The sequence below is a fragment of the Balaenoptera borealis genome (assembly GCF_965194805.1).
Source record: "Balaenoptera borealis genome assembly, chromosome: 4".
NCBI lineage: Eukaryota > Metazoa > Chordata > Mammalia > Artiodactyla > Balaenopteridae > Balaenoptera > Balaenoptera borealis.
The window spans coordinates 48,438,120-48,457,173 of record NC_138861.1 but is presented as its reverse complement, the minus strand read 5'-3'; the positions used below and the strand labels follow the sequence as shown (position 1 = coordinate 48,457,173).

Here is a 19,054-nt window from a genome sequence, read left to right as displayed (position 1 = left end):
AAATGAAATGAAATGAAAATAAATAAAATAAAATAAAAATCCTATAGGGAGTTCCCTGGTGGCCTAGTGGTTAGGATTCCAGGCCCGGGTTCAATCCCTGGTCAGGGAACTGCGATCCCACAAGCCATGGTGCAGTGTGGCCAAAAAAAAGAATCCTATAGGTTCCGAAAGAGTTTAGGGAAACTCATGAGAGATAGATCCAAAACAAAAGAAAATAAGAAAATTATTTATTTAATCCAAATCATTTATTTAATCCAAAATTAAAATAAATTGGTGGTAAGGAAATAGACGGTTACATGACACAAGATAAAAAGCCTAATTCTATATTTTTAAAAAAATCAAACCTTGGGAAATCCCTCGTGGTCCAGTGGTTAGGACTCTGCCCAAGGCCCGGGTTCAATCCCTGGTTGGGGAACTAAGATCCCACAAGCTGCCGGGTGCAACCAAAAAAAAAAACAAACCTTTTGATAGTATTGAAAAATACTCTCACCTCGTGTCATGTGCATGAGCACCATAGGGTCAGGGATGCAGCAGCTGTCAGGTGGGCGGGGAAGAGACTGAGGCCACAGCGTGAGGGACGCCCCAGCCCGTCTACGTCTATGTCTGGAAGAACCAGTGTGAGATAAAGAGGCAACCCTTCCCAGCAGCCCAGAAAATCAAGAGTTTGGGCTGGACCTTTGAGCACACACCAAGATAGTGAGGAGCCAGATGAAAAGCAGACTATGGCGCTGAAACGAATTAATAAGGAACTTAGCGATTTGGCCCATGACCCTCCGGCACAATGTTCTGCAGGTCCAGTTGGGGATGATGTTTCATTGACAAGTCACAATTATGGGACTTAATGACAACCCATATCAAGGTGGTGTATTCTTTTTGACAATTCATCTTCCTACAGACTACTCCTTCAAACCAGGTTGCATTTACCATAAGAATTTATCATCAAAATAGCAACAGGAATGGCTACATTTGTTTTGATATTCTAAGATCACAGTGGTCACCTGCTTTAACTATTTTTAAAGTTCTTTTATCCATTTGTTCACTGCTGGGTGATCCAAACCCAGATGACCCCCTAATACCAGAGATTGCATGGATCTATAAGACAGACAGATAAGTACAACAGAATATCTCAGGAATGGACTCAGAAGTATGCCATGTGATGCTGCCTTAAGGTCAGAAGAACCCACATTATAGCTGGAACAAACTTGAAATTACTGTTCCTTTTTTGATTTTCTTATCCAGCTGCTCCCCTATCAGACCTTGTCTTTTTAAATTTTATTTTTTGTTTACCTCCCTCCATTCATTCACATGCTCATCTGAGAAGACTTAAGCTCTTCCAGCTTTGGACAATAACTGCTTTTAAAAACTGTAAAGTAGCTACAAGAGAACAGTTGCCCAAGATTCAAAATTTTTTTAAAAATGGAGCATGTATATTATATGGCCAAAGTCTTCACTCTAATTTGGTGACAAGACTAAAACCATTCCTCACAGCTCTAACATGCTGAAGAAGCATTTGAGGGGGAGGGAGATGGATACTTAGTTGTCACGTCAAAGGAAGCAGCATTATTCTAGCAGCATCCATTCTTGTGTAAGCCTTCCACTGTTAGAGATTTGAGGTTACATGATATACTTTATGCTCGTAACTGACGTGGCTAGAGGATTGGTATTGAATTGGTAGGATCAGCAGAACAGAAAATGTGATGTATTTTATGCATGTCAATAAAGGAATGGCCTGTTCTTGTTCTACAGAACAAGAAATTGGAAATTGGAAGTCAAACACCCTTTATATTCCAAAATGGGGCCTCAAACATCTTGTAATTTTCATTTAAATTGTTAGGTGATGGAGTTAGAGTCTGTCATACAGAGTGAAGTAAGTCAGAAAGAGAAAAACAAATACAGTATGCTAACACATATATACGGAATCTAAGGAAAAAAAAAAAAAAAAAAGGCCATGAAGAACCTAGTGGCAAGACGGGAATAAAGACACAGACCTACTAGAGAATGGACTTGAGGATATGGGGAGGGGGTGGGGTGAGATGTGACAGGGTGAGAGAGTGTCATGGACATATATACACTATCAAATGTAAAATAGATAGCTAGTGGGAAGCAGCCGCATAGCACAGGGAGATCAGCTCGGTGCTTTGTGACCACCTAGAGGGGTGGGATGGGGAGGGTGGGAGGGAGGGAGATGCAAGAGGGAAGAGAAATGGGAACATATTGTATATGTATAACTGATTCACTTTGTTATAAAGCAGAAGCTAACACACTATTGTAAGGCAATTATACTTCAATAAAGATGTTTTAAAAAAAAATAAAATAAAATAAATTGTTAGGTGGCTTGAAGCTATTAGTTAATCTATTTTCCAATAATATACTGTTTAATATAGCCCTGAATAAATGATGCAAGTTGTCAATGGATGAGTGATCAACTAATAGCTCTGCTGGTAACTGATTTATTTTTCTTCATTAAAGTTGCACAAACTGATGAAAAAGAAAAATACTATCACCTCACAGAAAAAAAGAACCCAATACTTGAACAGATAATTCACAAAACAGTTAACAAGGCTCGTAATCAACATCACTAATAATTTTTTAGATACATTAAGATAACGTGTTTCCTATAAATAAGAACGAAACAATTTTAAGGTGAATATCACTTGTTAGTAAATAAGAGTTGAGTGAAAGAGACATTCTCATATGCTGCAGGTAGGAGTGAAAATTCACACAACCTTTCTGGAAAAAGTCTGGCAATATGCACTGATAACCTTGTCACTATAAGTCTAAGAAGCTGTCATAATAAATAAGCTGCAATACTTGCAAAAATTTTATTATTATTATAAATGCTCCTGTTTATAATAGCACTGTTATTTATAAGCACATTCTTATTTATAACAGCATTATTATTTATAAAAGCAGAAAACTGGGAACAACTTAAATGCCCAAAGTGAGTCTAATTTTAAGTAAATTATGGTACCATGAGATATGGGAGTTCTTTAAAATGTAAACATGTTAACAGTGAGAAATGCTTATGTTAGAAGGTTAAGCAAAAGAAATCAAGATCAAATGGCATAGATAGACTGCTCCCAGCCATGTTAAAATAGCCCAGGAAGAGACCAAATCGAAAGGCTCCAAAGTTCTCATAGTGACTGCTTCTGTATGTAGGACTATGGATGATTTTTTTTCCTTCTTTATATGTTTCGTACTGTCTTTGAAATGGCTATCAATGACTATTTTTGTAATCAAGAAAAGGGGAACTGAAAAAAAAAGGAGTAAAGATAGAGTAAGTTGTGGTTATTTCAAGCAGCTCCCTAAAAGTTGTTAACAACCTCCTGATGACTCCAGGAGGAGCCAGACTGTTGAGATGATTCACCCATTGTCTTTGTTCATAGGTTCCCATAAGAAAGGCTAACAAATACCGAGGCTTCCAGGTAAGAGATACCTGCAGAAAGTGGAATGCATGGGCATGGGAAGGACTAGAGATGGGCTGAGTAGGACCTAGAGAAGGGTGGTAATGGGCTCGCAAAGGGGTTATCCTGAAACAGCATGTGCTCCACCTTCAGGATAAAATAGCCAGAAGGGAAAATGAAGCAGCTCATCAACAAAACCAGCTGGAAAGACCTGTTTACCCTGCACTGGTGCCTTGCTATTTATAATAGTACTTGCAGTCCTTTTCCCAGGACCTTTTCTGGCCTCAGCTCATCCGATCAGATGTAGTTAAGATTATAGCCATAAATTCTCATAGCCTGTCTAAATCCTAGAATTATGAGAACATCCACAAATTTTAACAAGTGTGATCACGGGGTTTGTTAGCCATGAAAGCAAACAGCTGATTCTGATTTTCTGTGATAATAACAGTAACAACAACTACCATTTACTGAGTTCTTCCTAAAAGTGCCAGGCCTTGTGATAGTTCCCTTATATATGAAGGGTAACAGAATCTGCCACCCTAAAATATGCCACTTTGGCATAAGGATTATTTTGAGCCGAAGGCAATTAAGAAGAAGCAGATACAAGAAGAGTTCCTTACCCTCCCCCTATTTGCCTAAAAGCAGGACATAAATATGTAAAAGTGTCTCCTCTCCCCTCTCTACCAGGAAGGACAGCAGTTAATCACTGGAGACAACTCTAGACTGGTTTCCCCATATATTTGCCTTCTCACCCCTAGAAACTCAAAGTCCTTTTCCTTTGTCTTGTCACGTCTTTAAAAATGTGTTGCTCTGGACTTCCCTGGTGGCACAGTGGTTAAGAATCCGCCTGCCAATGCAGGGGACACGGGTTCGAGCCCTGGTCCGGGAAGATCCCACATGCCGCGGAGCAACTAAGCCCATGTGCCACAACTACTGAGACTGCACTCTAGACCCTGCGAGCCACAACTACTGAAGCCCACGTGCCTAGAGCCCATGCTCCGCAACAAGAGAAGTCACCGCAATAAGCCCGCGCACCACAACGAAGAGTAGCCCCCCCTCACCGCAACTAGAGAAAGCCCGCGAGCAGCAACGAAGACCCAATGCAGCCAAAAAATAATTAATTAATTGTTTTTTTAAATGTACTGTTCTTTTAAGATGGTATATAAGGTGAAGTTCTAACCACCTCTTTGAGTCACTCATTTCTGAGTGCTCCCATGTATATGTGTGACGCATATGTTAATAAACTTGTTTTTCTCTTATTAATCTGTCTGTAGTCTAACTTACAAGGTACCAGCTGGAGAACCCAAGACGGAGAGAGAAAAAGATTTTTTTCTCCCCTACACATATTTAATCCGTCCAACAACCCTGTCATGCAGGTACCATTATTACCCTCATTTACCTGTGAATGTTGAGAGGCTTATAGAGGTTAAACAACCTGCCATGGGCTAAGCTAGTAAATGACAAGGCAAGATGATGGGAATCAACTCCAGGGCTCATACTATATATGAAAAATAAATAAAATCATAAAAGTTCATAAGTTTCCCTTGTATAAAATATTATTCTTGCTACTCAAACTAAATATCACATCCTGGTCGCTATTATTCACCTTCCTAAACCCCTAACTCATGTGCTTTATCAGGTGCTGAATACAGGTGCACAGTAAACATGTGTTAACTGACATTATGAAAGAATAATATCCATGCTAAAAAGGTAATATCCTAATTTACATGTCTGAATAACTCTTTTATTTTGAAGTAATTACCTGATTCAAACATTCATGATCTTAAATACAAAGAATATTTCCCAGCATTCACTGTGGGTTATAAGCTACTTTATAGTGGCCTCTCTAAAAAAATACATAAGCAAAATAGATCCTTGACCTCAACAATCAACTACCAAAAATGGGTGGAACCAGGCAAGTCAGACATTTTACAGTCATGATGAAAGTGGCCATTTATCCCTTCTTTATATACTTTCAACAGAGGTTAAACCCCAAAGCTATGGCTATTTTTTCTCTACTCTCAATTCCTAGGCCAGGAGGTCACGTACCTAGTACAATAGCCAAAATTAATCAAAATAAAGAGTGCTACTGAGCTCAGGTATTTCATAAGAAAATTAGGGATCAATCTCAAGCATCTGGTACAAATTTCTAGGTTTTTGATCTGACCATTTCTAGCTACTATGCCTGGGACATTTAAGTGCTCAACAAATATCAGCTATTGTGTTGTTATTATTAGTTATTATTATTAATAACATCTGTTACATATAACCCAAAAAAATAACTATGTCAGTATCAAAAAATAAATAAAATCTTCTTTGCTCCTGCTTCCAATTTTCTGATTTGCTTTTCAAAGACTTTTGTTAGTAAAATTTAGTAATTTCTTTCAAATGCTAAAGAGTCATGCAATTCCATAATGAAAGGAGATCACCATTATAAAACAGTCCTCCTCTTCTCTTGAAGGAAATGAAGTCAGCTATTTCCACTATGTATGTAAAGTAATTTTGATACTGTTAAACTGCAGTGATCAAGTTCTGACAGTTACTCTCATGGGAACACCCAAGGTCTGATGCAGCAGAGCTCCTGGGAAAGGAGGTGGTGCAGGTAATGAAGCCCAGGAAATGTTTGTCATTTGTTAGGTTCAGGTCATTCTTTTCTTAGCTGCTCTACATACGTGGTGAGAGAAAGAAACTAAGTTCCAACAGGAAATATCCATATGGTGAGCAATCACTAAAACAATGAGAGAGAGAGTTTGTTTTTGGCATTTGGAAGAAGTTACTTTGACAGAGTTGATTCAATGTAGGAAAAATGACACCTACACTTGCAGTGCATGAAGGAGGTTACACCTACATTCCAATACTGTGAAAGTCTCAAAGTGAAAAACAAGTCTTTAGAGTGGAGGTAGATGCTTTGAAGAGAAGGAGAGGGATTGAAACTAAAAGGAGCACATGAATGGAGGGTAGGAGCCTATCAGTAGAAAATTCCAAAATAGACTGAGATGCCTGGTACATTGGCAACTTTTTCCTTCTCTAGGGATCAATTAAGGCTAATAGATTATGCCCATAATTATAAATAAAGTAAGCCAAGGTCACTAGGTTCTTTTCATAGGTTATATCTGTTCTGAGGGACAATGAAAACATCTCTAAGCCTCCCTGTCAATGCCTTTATTGTCTTGTTTCCTACCCCTTTAACTCCCAAATGAAGCAAAAGAAAATTATAATTGGATTTCACCTTGGGCTCCATAATGGTGGATTGGTGGCTCAGTGAAGTCTGAATAGATTCAGCAACTCCTCTGCTGTCTGCCCCCAAATACCAAGGAAGGAATGGTAGCTTCGTGACCTAAGACCATCCATCTGCAAGATGGTCTTGTATGTAGTTATCTTGTTCTCTCCATCATGGTATAACAATTGTGTTAGAGTTAATGGCATATTATTTAGCTATTGGTTGCAAGATCCAGACTAAAGACAAGGACTGTGTATCACCCTGAAATCCTGGACTTGGAGCTGATGCAGTAGCTGGATATGATTTTGAGGAATAAGTGAGTGGGTTTATATATGGAAAGAGGGTGTGAATGAATGTGAGTAGTCAAAAATGTACTGGAGACATCTATTCACTGCTGCCCAGCATTCATTCTCCTCCTGCCATGGTAAAATAGCATGGCATTTCTTTTGGGGAAATACCCCACCTCATGATTCTCAGCCATGCAGTTTGACCCAAACTTCTGTTTCAGCAATGTATCCCGAGTAGCTTAAACCAATCAGCTAAATCAGGGTTTCAGCCTTGGAACTACTGACATTTGGGGCTCTATGTTATGAGAAGCTGTCCTGTGTATTGTAGAATATTTAGCAGTATCGCTGGGCTCCACCCACTAGATGCCTTTACAATACCCTACAGTTAAGATAACCAAAAATATTTCTAGGCATTGCCAAATGTCCCCTGAGGGGGAGAGGGAGGAGGGAAAAAATCACCCCTCATAGAGAACCACTGAGCTAAACTCACCCCTCATTTTACTAATCAGGGTTCTTGATTTCAAAAAATTAATAACAGGTATACCTGATTTAGTATTTATTATACATGAGGAATTGCTCAAATAATCCTCAGCAGCTCCATGAGATTGTGTACTAGTCAGGGTAAAGATAAGATTTATATAACAAAGAGATCCCAAAATGCAGTGGCTTAGAGAACAAAGACATTTCTCTCATATTCAATGGTCTTGATGTAAGTAGCACATTTTGGTGGAATTCTACAGTCATTTAAGGACCCAAGCCCCTTCCATTTTGTTGTCTATTTGGTCTACATTATCATTGTCTACATGGCCAAAGCTGGATGACCACCACATCAGGGTTCCACCCACCAAGAAAAGGAAAAGGTAATGGAGGAAGTATACACAATGCCTTTCATGGTTCAGATTTGAAAGTGGTACACATTACTGTCATACATTCTATTGGCAAGAACTTAGCTGCATCTCCACACTTAATTATAAGTCAACCAGCAAATATGGCCTTGCTGCACTGTCATGTTCTCAGCTACAACACAACAGTGGATTGAATGTTTGTGTTCCCCAAAATTCATGTTGAAGTCCTAATCCTCACTGTGATATTAATTGGAGGTAGGGCCTTTGGGAGGTATTTAGGTCATGATGGTGGAGCCCTCATGAATGAGATTAGTACCCTTATGAGAAACAGGAGAGATGATCTCTTTCTCTGTCATGTGAGGACAGAGCAAAAGGTGACCATCTGTAAACCAGGAAATGGGCACTCAGTAAGAATCTGACAATGCTGGCACCCTGATCTTGGACTTCCAGCTTCCAGAACTGTGAGAAATAAACGTTCGTTGTTTAAGCCACCCAGTCTTTGGTATTCTGTTATAGCAGCTTGAACTGACTTTAAAAATACCCTAGCTTTGAAAGAAGGGGAAATAATTTTGGTGGAAAACTAGCAGTCTCTACATATTACCATGTTACAAATGAGGAAAGCAAGGTACGGAACTAAGGTAACTTGACCAATCCCATATGGCTGGCAAGTGGCCCTGGAACACAAGCAGCTAATTCCAGAGCCCATGATCTTAAACACTATATCACTACTTTTCAAATCTCTGAATGATAACCTAAAATAAGAAAAGCACTTTACTTAGCAACTTAGTACACATATGTGTATATCTGTACATGTTTACATGTGTGTATGTTTCATGAAACAACCCCTACCCTTACCACAGTCAATGAACACTAATGTTTCTATTCGATTCTATACTATTTCATTTTTTACATGTTGGTCATACCCACTAAATTCATTTCATAACCCTCCAATGTACTGTGACTAACAGTATGAAAACAGTACACTACACTCAATTCTAGTAGGAGAATTAGAATTTGTTGGAAGGCTATTGGAGAGCTCATGGTATGAACTGTATGAATAAGAAGGCTAGAAAATAAGATTCAGAAAACAGGTAGGTCCAGGGACTTCAGGAAACCCAGAATTACACCTAAAATCTTGTCATGGGAAGGGTCTGTTAAGATGCACCTGACACCACTGTTGATGCTACTTCCACCTCTGCCTCTGGACACAGGATGCCTGACACTGTCACTGAAATCAATGCCAAACCAGCCTGGCTTCTGTGTCTCTCTTACTCCAGATTCAATGTCCCAGAAGGAAGCATCCAGTTGGCATAGTTTGGCCACATGCTTATGCCCAGGCTCTTGGGATCGGGTAGAGCAAGAACCTGGCTTTTCAGCTCACAAAACCACAGAAATAAGGTTAGATTCTGGGCAGCCCAAAAATGAACAAACAAAAAGGCAAATGTCCAATATACTCATAAACCACTAGAATAAGCATATATTGGTACAGCCACTTGGAGAGCAATTTGGCATTATGTTGTAGAACTAAAGTATGTATCCTATGATGCAGAAATTCCATTTCTAGGCATAGAGTCTGGATTGAAATTCCCACACAATGTGCATAAAGAGATATGTTTAAGTATGTTCACTGAAGCATTATCTATAATAATGAAAACTGGAAACAAGCTAAAGGTTTATCATTTTAAAAATGGACAAGACTGGGTCTTGCTCATCTTTAAATCCTAGCACCAAGCACTGCTGACAGATTATCAGAATCAAATAAATATTTATTGAAATGAACAACAGTTGAATGAACTGCCAATCAGAAATTATCCAGTGAGTGATATGCAGGGCTGGACCAAAATATTCACAGATCCTTTAGAAGAAAGCATCATGTGGTGCAAAAAAGTGTGGGTTTTAGGTTATGAAAAAGCTTGGTATGACACCAAGTTCTGCTTGTGCAACCTAGGACAAGGTGCTTAACCCCTGGGCCTCAATTTCCTTGTCCATAAATGAGAGGATTAATGGGATAAGGGATCCTGGATATGTAGTGCAGGGCTTCCCAACCATTGGGTGCAATGCTGCACTGTGACTAAATGATGCTCATGGCAAGGAGGTGATCCCTCAGCCTTTGGGTTGCCTAGAGCCCCAGGGCCAGTCACCTCTGGCCTTGAGCAACCTCATTCATCCTTTAGTCCAGGATAAAATATTATAAGTTTCTACATGTGCCATGACATGAAAACTGTTCAGAAGCACTAGCACTTTGCAGTCCCCGGCTCATAGAATATATTCAGTGAATGTTGGTTCGCACCACTTTCTGATGGAATGTGAGGCTCTCTCAGGATTTATTATCTACCAGAGTCATATGAGATCTAAAATGATGTGGGTCTTGCCAGATCTCCTGGAAGTGGCTCTCCTAAAAATCACAAAGGATTTAAGAATGGTCTCAATATGTTCTTCATACAGAAGACCACCTGGGAACTGTCCAAATATACAGAACAAAAGTCATGGGGTCTAGAGTGAGCCAAATGAAGGAAGGCAAAGAAATGTCCTTCAATCTTACCTCCTAAATTTCACCTTGACTCAGACCATCTTTTTTCCTACTCTGTCTCAAGAAGATCTTATCTGTCTTGTATGTTATCACATATAAAGGTGCTGAGAAGGAACACTTTTCTATTCTGGGTGTTTCCTTCCATGTGAAGAGGGTTCCAACAGTATTATACTCCTGGCCTCTTTCTGACCCCTATTCACTCCACCCCAAGGGAAGAGGAGCTAACTGATAAGTTTGGAGGGAGAAAGTGGGCACATGTGGCCCAACTTCTTCATTCTTTCTTCCCCTTGGAAGTTAAATCCTAGAGAAACCATATGTTCTTAACTCGGCACACAGTACGCTTATTGGAAATCACCCTGCTGCCCAGAAGGCCTGCTGTGGCCCAGGGCTGCCAGTAATGAAATGAAGAAATCTGTCTCATTCCAAATTCCTACTTGCCCCATACCAGCCATCTTCTCTGATATGAGCTTTCTCAATAGGTCATACAGGCAGCCAGGCCAAACTGGACAAAGCAGATGGCTTAACAGCACAGGTTTCTGGAAAAGGTTGGACTTTGAATTCACACAGACCTAAAATCGCATCTCAGTTCCACTCCTTGAAAAGCTGTGTCACCTTGGGGAAGTTACATATCCTTCATCTAGCTCCCTGATTCCTTCAAAACTAAAATAGGGATTTGAAAATGGGCCAGTTAAACATACACCTACTATACAACCCAGCCATTCCTCTCCTTGAAGTATCCACCCAAGAGAAATTAAAACATATGTCCATACAATGCTCAGAGCAGCTTCATTTGTAAGCACTCAACTGGAAACAACACACATCTTTATCAATGAGTTCATGGATAAACAAAGTGGTATATTCATACAATAGAATACCACTCAGCAATAAAAAGGAACATATACGCAACAACATGGATAACTCTTAAAATAATTATGCTGAGCAAAAGAAGCCAGACTAAAAAAAAAAAAGTACGTATTGTATTATTGCATTTATATAAAATTTTCAAAATTACAAATCAATCTATAATCTATAGTACCAGGAAGCAGCTAGATCAGTGGTTCCCTGGGGAAGGCTGGGGATGGGAGAAGAGCAATGAGAAAGGATGAATTAAGAGGGGTACAAGGAAACTCTTGAGGGGATGGATATGTTCATTATCTTAATTGTTATGATGATCCTACAGGTGTGAAAGCTCATCAAATTGTACTTTAAATATGTGCAGTTTATGGTATAGCCAATGACACCCCAATAAAACTGAGGGAAAAATGTGTGTCAAAGCATATATAGGGAAGAAACAGCAAGAATCAAATCCCCTGGTCACTCTTCAAAAGTGGCACATTTTCAATCAGCTATACTTCAGTAAAAAAAAATGTTTTTTTTTAATCAAAAAACTTCCAGCCAGGCTCACCAAGAAGAAAAGAGAGGACCCAAACAAATAAAATAAGAAATAAAAGGTGAGAAATAACAAGCAATACCACAGAAATATAAAAAATCATAAGAAAATACTATGAACAGTTATATGTCAACAAAATGGACAACCAAGAAGAAATGGACAGGTTTCTAGAAACATACAGCCCACCAAAACTGAATCAAGAAGAAACAGATAATCTGAACACACCAATCAATCACTAGAAGTGATATAGAATCTGCAATTTTAAAACTCCCTACAAACAAAAGCCCAGGACCAGATGGTTTCACAGGCAAATTCTACCAAACATACAGAGAAGAACTTACACCTATCCTTCTCAAACTCTTCCAAAAGATTGAAGAGGAGGGAGCACTCCCAAAGTCATTCTATGAAGCTATCATCACCCTAATACTAAAACCAGACAAAGACACTACCAAAAAAGAAAAGTACAGGCCAATATCTTTGATGAATATAAATGCAAAAATCCTCAACAAAATATTAGCAAACAGGAGGACACGGGGAAGGGTAAGCTGGGACAAAGTGAGAGAGTGGCATGTACATATATACACTACCAAATGTAAAACTGATAGCTAGTGGGAAGCAGCCGCATAGCACAGGGAGATCAGCTCAGTGCTTTGTGACCACCTAGAGGGGCGGGATAGGGAGGGTGGGAGGGAGGGAGATGCAAGAGGGAAGAGAATGGGGATATATGTATATGTATAGCTGATTCACTTTGTTATAAAGCAGAAACTAACACACCACTGTAAAGCAATTATACTCCAATAAAGATGTTAAAAAATAAAAAATAAAAAAAATTAGCAAACAGAATCCAACCACACATAAAAAGGATCATACGCCTTTCCATCAAGTTGGATTCATTCCAGGGTCACAAGGATGGTTCAAAGTATGCAAATCAATGTGATACACCACATCAACAAAAGAAAAGACAAAAACCACATGATTGTCTCAATAGATGTAGAAAAAGCTTTTGAAAAAATTCAGAATCCATTCATAATAAAAACTCTCACCAAAGTGGGTACAGCAGGAACATATCTCAACAAAATAAAAATCATTTATGACAAACCAACAGCCAACATAATACTCAAGGGTGAAAAGCTGAAAGCCTTCCCACTAAATTCTGGAACAAGACAAGGATACCCACTCTCACCACTTCTATTCAACATAACATTGGAAGTCCTAGTCACAGTTATCAGATAAGAAAAAGAAATAAAAGGTATCTGAGTTGGAAGAGAAGAGGTAAAACTGTCATTATATGCAGATGACATGATACGCTATTTAGAAAACCCTAATGACTCCACACAAAAATTATTAGAACTGATAAATGAATTCAGAAAGGTAGCAGGATACAAAATTAATATACAAAAATCTGTTGCATTTCTTTACACTAACAATGAAATATCAGAAAAAGAAAGTTTAAAAAATTCTATTTAAAACTCACATCAAAAAAAATAAAATACCTAAGTATAAATGTAACCAAGGAGTTGAAAGATTTATATGCTGAGAATTATAAAACACTGATAAGTGAAACTGAAGATGATTCAAAGAAATAGAAAGATATCCCATGTTCTTGGATTGGAAGAATTAACATTGTTAAAATGGCCATACTATTTGGCAATATTTTCTTAGATCAGTCTCCCAAAGCAAAAGAAATAAAAGAAAAAATAAACAAATGGGACCTAATCAAACTTATAAGCTTTTGCACAGCAAAGGAAACCATAAACAAAACAAAAAGACAACCTATGGATTGGGAGAAAAAATTTGCAAACAGTGTGACCAACAATGGACTAACTTCCAAAATATACAAACAGCTCATACAGCTGAATATCGAAAACAAAACAACAACAACAAAAAACAAACAAACGACCCAATCAAAAAAATGGGCAGAAGACCGAAACAGACATTTCTCCAAAGAAGACATACAGATGGCCAACAGGCACATAAAAAGATGCTCAACATCACTAATTATTAGAGAAATGCAAACCAAAACTACAGTGAGGTATCACCATCATTGTAGTCACAAAGGCCATCATTAAAAAGTCAACAAATAACAAATGCTGGAGAGGGTGTGGAGAAGAGGGAACACTCCTACACTCTTGGTAGGAATGTAAATTGGTACAGCCACTATGGAAAACAGTATGGAGGTTCCTTTAAAAACTAGAAATAGAGTTACCATATGATCCAGCAATCCCACTCCTGGCCATATATCCAGAAAAGATGGAAACACTAATTTGAAAAGATACATGCACCTCAATGTTCATAGCAGCACATTTACAATAACCAAGAAATGAAAGCAACCTAAGTGTCCATCAACAGATGAATGCATAAAGAACATGTGGTATATATATATGCATATATATACATTGAATATTACTCAGCCATAACAAAGAATGAAATACTGCCATTTGCAGCAACATGGATGGACCTAGGGATTATCATATTAAGTGAAGTAAGTCAAAGACAAATATTATATGATATCACATATATGTGGAATCTAAAAAATAATACAAATGAACTTATTTACAAAGCAGAAACAGACTCACAGACATAGAAAACAAAGTTATGGTTACCAAAGGGGAAAGGAGGGGAGGGATAAATTAGGGTTTGGGATTAACAGATACACACTACTGTATATAAAGCAGATAAACAACAAAGACCTACGGTATAGCAGAGGGAACTATATTCAATATCTTGTAATAACCTATAATGGAAAAGAATCTGAAAATATATATATATGTATATATAACTGAGTCACTTTGCTGTACACCTGAAACTAACACAACATTGTAAGTCAACTGTACTTCAATTAAAAAAAGAAATTGTACTAGATGTACAATGGAATACTACATAGCAGTGAAAATGTACAAGTCGCAGCTGCATGCAACAATGTGGAACCATCTCACAGACACAATTGTTGAGCAAAATTAAAGAGACACTAAAGAGTACATACTGTATGACTCCACTTATATAAAGTTCAAAAACAGGTTAAACTACACTAGTCCCTGATGGTCTAGTGGCTAGGATTCAGCACTCTCACCACCGAGGCCTGGATTTGATTCCCAGTCAGGAAACAGATCCTGCTTCAAGCCACCGCAAAAGATCAAAACCACATTAGAAAATGCAACAGCACTGAAGTCTTTCACAAAATAAAAAAATGAGTTTCAGAAGGAAAAAAGTATTAACTGCGAAGGGGCATGAGGGAGACTGCTAGGTGCTGGGAATGTTCTATATCTTGATCTGGATGGTGGTTACATGAGTGTACACATATGTAAAAATCTAGGGCTTCCCTGGTGGCGCAGTGGTTAAGAATACGCCTGCCAATGCAGGGGACATGGGTTCGAGCCCTGGTCTGGGAAGATCCCACATGCCGTGGAGCAACTAAGCCCGTGCGCCACAACTACTGAGCCCACATGCCACAACTACTGAAGCCCGCACGCCTAGAGTCCATGCTCCGTAACAAGAGAAGCCACCACAATGAGAAACCCGCGCACTGCAACAGAGTAGCGCCAGCTCGCTGCAACTAGAGAAAGCCCGCACATAGCAATGAAGACCCAACACAGCCAAAAATAATAAATAAATAAATAATAAATAAATTTATTAAAAAAAATCTATCACTTAAGATTTGTGCACTTCATGTATGTTATACTTTGATTTAAAATTTTAATTAAAAAAACTTTCATTTAAAGCATTAGAAACACTGATTTTTAAAAAGTGGTACCTTGGGACTTCCCTGAGTCCGGTGGTTAAGAGTACACGCTTCAAATGCAGGGGGCACGGGTTCTATCCCTGGTCAGGGAACTAGGATCCCACATTTCGGGCGTGGCAAAAAAAAAAAAAAGAAGTGGTACCTTCTCAACAATTTTTAAGGTAATACATTCATTCACTCAACAAATACTGATAGAGTGGCTACTATAGGTAGATACTATTATAGACAGTAGAGCCACCACAGAGAAATAATATATGTAAATACATAAGTAAGCAAATAAATAATTGCAGATACTGAGTGCTATAAAGGAATTAAAGCAGAACACTATCATTGTAAGTGAGTAAAAGGAAAGGCCAATTTATCTAGCGTGGTCACAGGAGGCCTCCCTCAGGAGATATCATTTGAGCTAAGTCCTAAATAACTAGGAGACATCACTATGAAAATCTGAGGGAAGAGAATTTGGGGAAAAGTAAACAGTAAGGTCAAAGGTTCCAAGGCAGAAACAAGTCTGATATGTCAGAGAACAAGAAGTAGGTTAATGTGCTTGCACCCAGTAGGGCTGGATGATGAGTGGGAGAAATGAGGTCAAAGAGGAAGGCAAGTGTCAGATAATATAGAGCCTCGGGGCTTCCCTGGTGGCGCAGTGGTTGAGAATCTGCCTGCCAATGCAGGGGACACGGGTTCGAGCCCTGGTCTGGGAGGATCCCACATGCCGCGGAGCGACTAGGCCCGTGAGCCACAATTGCTGAGCCTGCGCGTCTGGAGCCTGTGCTCCGCAACAAGAGAGGCCGCGATAGTGAGAGGCCCATGCACCGCAATGAAGAGTGGTCCCCACTTGCCGCAACTAGAGAAAGCCCTCTCACAGAAACGAAGACCCAACACAGCCATAAATAAAATAAATAAATATAGAGCCTCATGGTCCATGGGAAAGGATGTTACTCAGGGGAGGGACATGATCTTTTTGGCAATGACACGGTTGCCATTTTTTAAAGACCGCTATGGCAGCTGAGCATAGACTACAGTAGGAAGGCAAGAATGGAAGCAATGAGGTCAGTTAAGCAGCTTTCCCCATATTCCAAACAAGAGACAATGGAGTTTCAGACAAGGGTGATAGAGGTGGAGAAAGAAGTAGTACATTTGGAACATATTCTGAAGGTAGAGCCAACAAGAGTTGCTGATGGATTGGACTGGGAGGGAAGAGGAGATGAGGAACACAGAGGAGGCACAGATGATTCCTAGGCTTCTGAACTACACAAAGGAATGGAAATGGTGCCATTTACTGGAACAGAAAAGAAGATAATTGTTCTTAAGACTCTGATGAAAAGACGTAAGAGAAACTGAGTGAAAACAAGACATACTTAGAGACTAAGATACTTAGAGACTGTGAGAAAAAGGAGAAGCCTTTGTTTCCTCCTCCATATTTGCTGCCCTGTCAACTGTCGGCATAAGTTCTGCTTCATCAAAACCCTGACCCAGTTCTGTCCCTAGACTTTCTTCCCCTGATGCTAGAACTCTGCTCTGCTCTGTTCTTGCCCTTTCTTCCCTTGCAGGGCTGTTGTGAGGACTACAGGGTATGAATAGAGCACCTAAAAGAATTTTTGCATCTAAGTTCTTATTAAATTTTTTTTTCTCTTTCCTCTCTTGCCTTCTGTCTTCCTCCTCTGACCCTGATTAAATGTTTTCACTGAAGAAATTTCATTGAGGAACTTTCGTCAACTGAAAAAAAATAAAGATTCTCTCCAAAAATTTCAATTATTTACTATTAAATTTCTATGCCAGAATATTTTTCATTAAAAATAAAATGTAGTATGCAATTCACTTAGGATTTAGGTATCTAGTCCATTTTTTCCCCTAAAGTTCTGCCTCTTCTGCACTGCCAAACATTTTTTTCCCTAAAGTTTTGCCTCTTCTGCACTGCCAACCAAAGTTTCAGAATGTTCACTATCTCTCCTCTTTTGTTCTACGTACTCCCCCTGGATGAGCTTAAAGATATCTACGGTTTCGCCTTTCATCTGTACACAATCTCCTTCCTGAGCAGCCCACTACTACTGGCAATCTCCACTCAAATGTCTCCCAAGAACTTCAGACACCAACATATCTAAGACTAAATGTATCTCCTACACACCCAAGACAATTCTTCCTTTCCCAAGCTCACAATCTGGAAGGCATCCTAAATTCTCATATTCTTTCACTCAGACACATCCAATCAATGACATTATCCTATGGTTTCTACTTCTTCCATGACTCCTGAGCCAGACCTGTATTATCTATCCCTCCATTATTTCCTTAAGTTACGCTGTTCATCACTCCTGGACTACTGTGAGAGCCTTTAACATAAAAAGGTAGAAATAAAAGTAAACAAACAAACAAAAACAGTGTTGAGGAAATGCATAGAATGCAGGGAGAAGAAATCCACTTTGTGCTCTCAGAGAGATAAGAGAAGATAAGCCATTATGAATAAAACAGGTTACTTTTTTAAAAGGAGAGAGGCAAGCCTTCAGAGGGAAAAGAATATGATAGCAGAAATGAGAACCTTATAATGGTTAGAAGATAAACCAGAGTTTCTCTCAGAAATTGGAGCAAAAGACAAAGGGATGAAAAACAGGAGAAAAAAGATTTAAAAATTAGAAGGCCAGTACAGAAGGTATAGTATATGAATAACAGTAATCTAAAAAGTATATAGAAAATGAAAAGATGGAAGGATCCATGAAATAATTTAAAGTAATTTCCCAGAACTGAGGGACATGAATTTCTGAGAGAAACTGTTTTATCTTCTAAAATTTATAAGGTTCTCATTTCAGCTACCACATTTATTTTACTCTCAGAGTATGCCATAGTTTCCAGAGAGGGAAAAAAAAAAAGCAGGTCTCAAGGAAAGGATCCAGAGTAAAAATGGCTTTAGGAATGTTCACTAACAATACAAAAAACTAGAAAGAATAAACAAGGCCTTCAAAATGTTAGAGGAACATATGTTCAACCTAGAATTCCATACCCAGCCAATCTATCAATGAAGTTTGAGAGTAAAATAAAGACTTTGGACAATAAGACCTCAAAAAATTTTCCTCACATACACCCTTTCTCAGGTAACTATTGGAGGATATGCTCTACTATGATAAAGGAATAAAGCAAGAAAGAGGGTGATTAGACATATGAGAAACAGAAGTACCTACAGTAAAGAGTATGAAGTGGATTCCCAAGATGGTAATGTAGAAATCACAGGACAGCTAGTTCTGAGTGAAGAAATAAACAGTTCAGGTTAGAGCAAGTCCTTCTCAGAGGACTTCCTAGGAAGATGAAATGATAGAATATATAGAAATGTTTTGAGAACACTGACAACCGGCAAAGAGCTTGGGGTTGATTTAGCAATAAATACATTGAAAATGAAGCAATTACTAATTCGATTACTAAATACTGCACACATACACATATATAAGTGGAAGGAATGGAAAAGTAATCATAATTTACTACATGGTTCAGCTGTGAAGAGTTTACACATAATAATGTCAACACTTAATATTGAGCTAGGGGACTTCCCTGGCGGTCCAGTGTTTAAGACTCCATGCTCCCAATGCAGGGGGCACAGGTTTGATCCCTGGTTGGGGAGCTAAGATCCCATATGCTGCATGCCATGGCGATATA

At 38.8% G+C, this 19,054-nt stretch overlaps 1 long non-coding RNA gene and 1 pseudogene across 2 annotated transcripts; one reads left to right on the top strand and one right to left on the bottom strand.

The window, feature by feature from the left end:
* Position 1: 1 nt before the first annotated feature.
* On the top strand, positions 2 to 13,149 carry LOC309628289 (ubiquitin-conjugating enzyme E2 D3 pseudogene; annotated as a pseudogene). The gene is made up of 2 exons (XR_014249456.1): positions 2 to 1,834; positions 2,331 to 13,149. The product of XR_014249456.1 is annotated as a ubiquitin-conjugating enzyme E2 D3 pseudogene (transcript).
* A 2,161-nt stretch (positions 13,150 to 15,310) lies between these two features.
* Positions 15,311 to 19,054, bottom strand: LOC309628319. Its single transcript, XR_014244415.1, has 2 exons — positions 16,328 to 19,054; positions 15,311 to 16,035 (listed from the first exon to the last, which is right to left on the bottom strand). It is a non-coding gene; the product is annotated as an uncharacterized lncRNA (long non-coding RNA).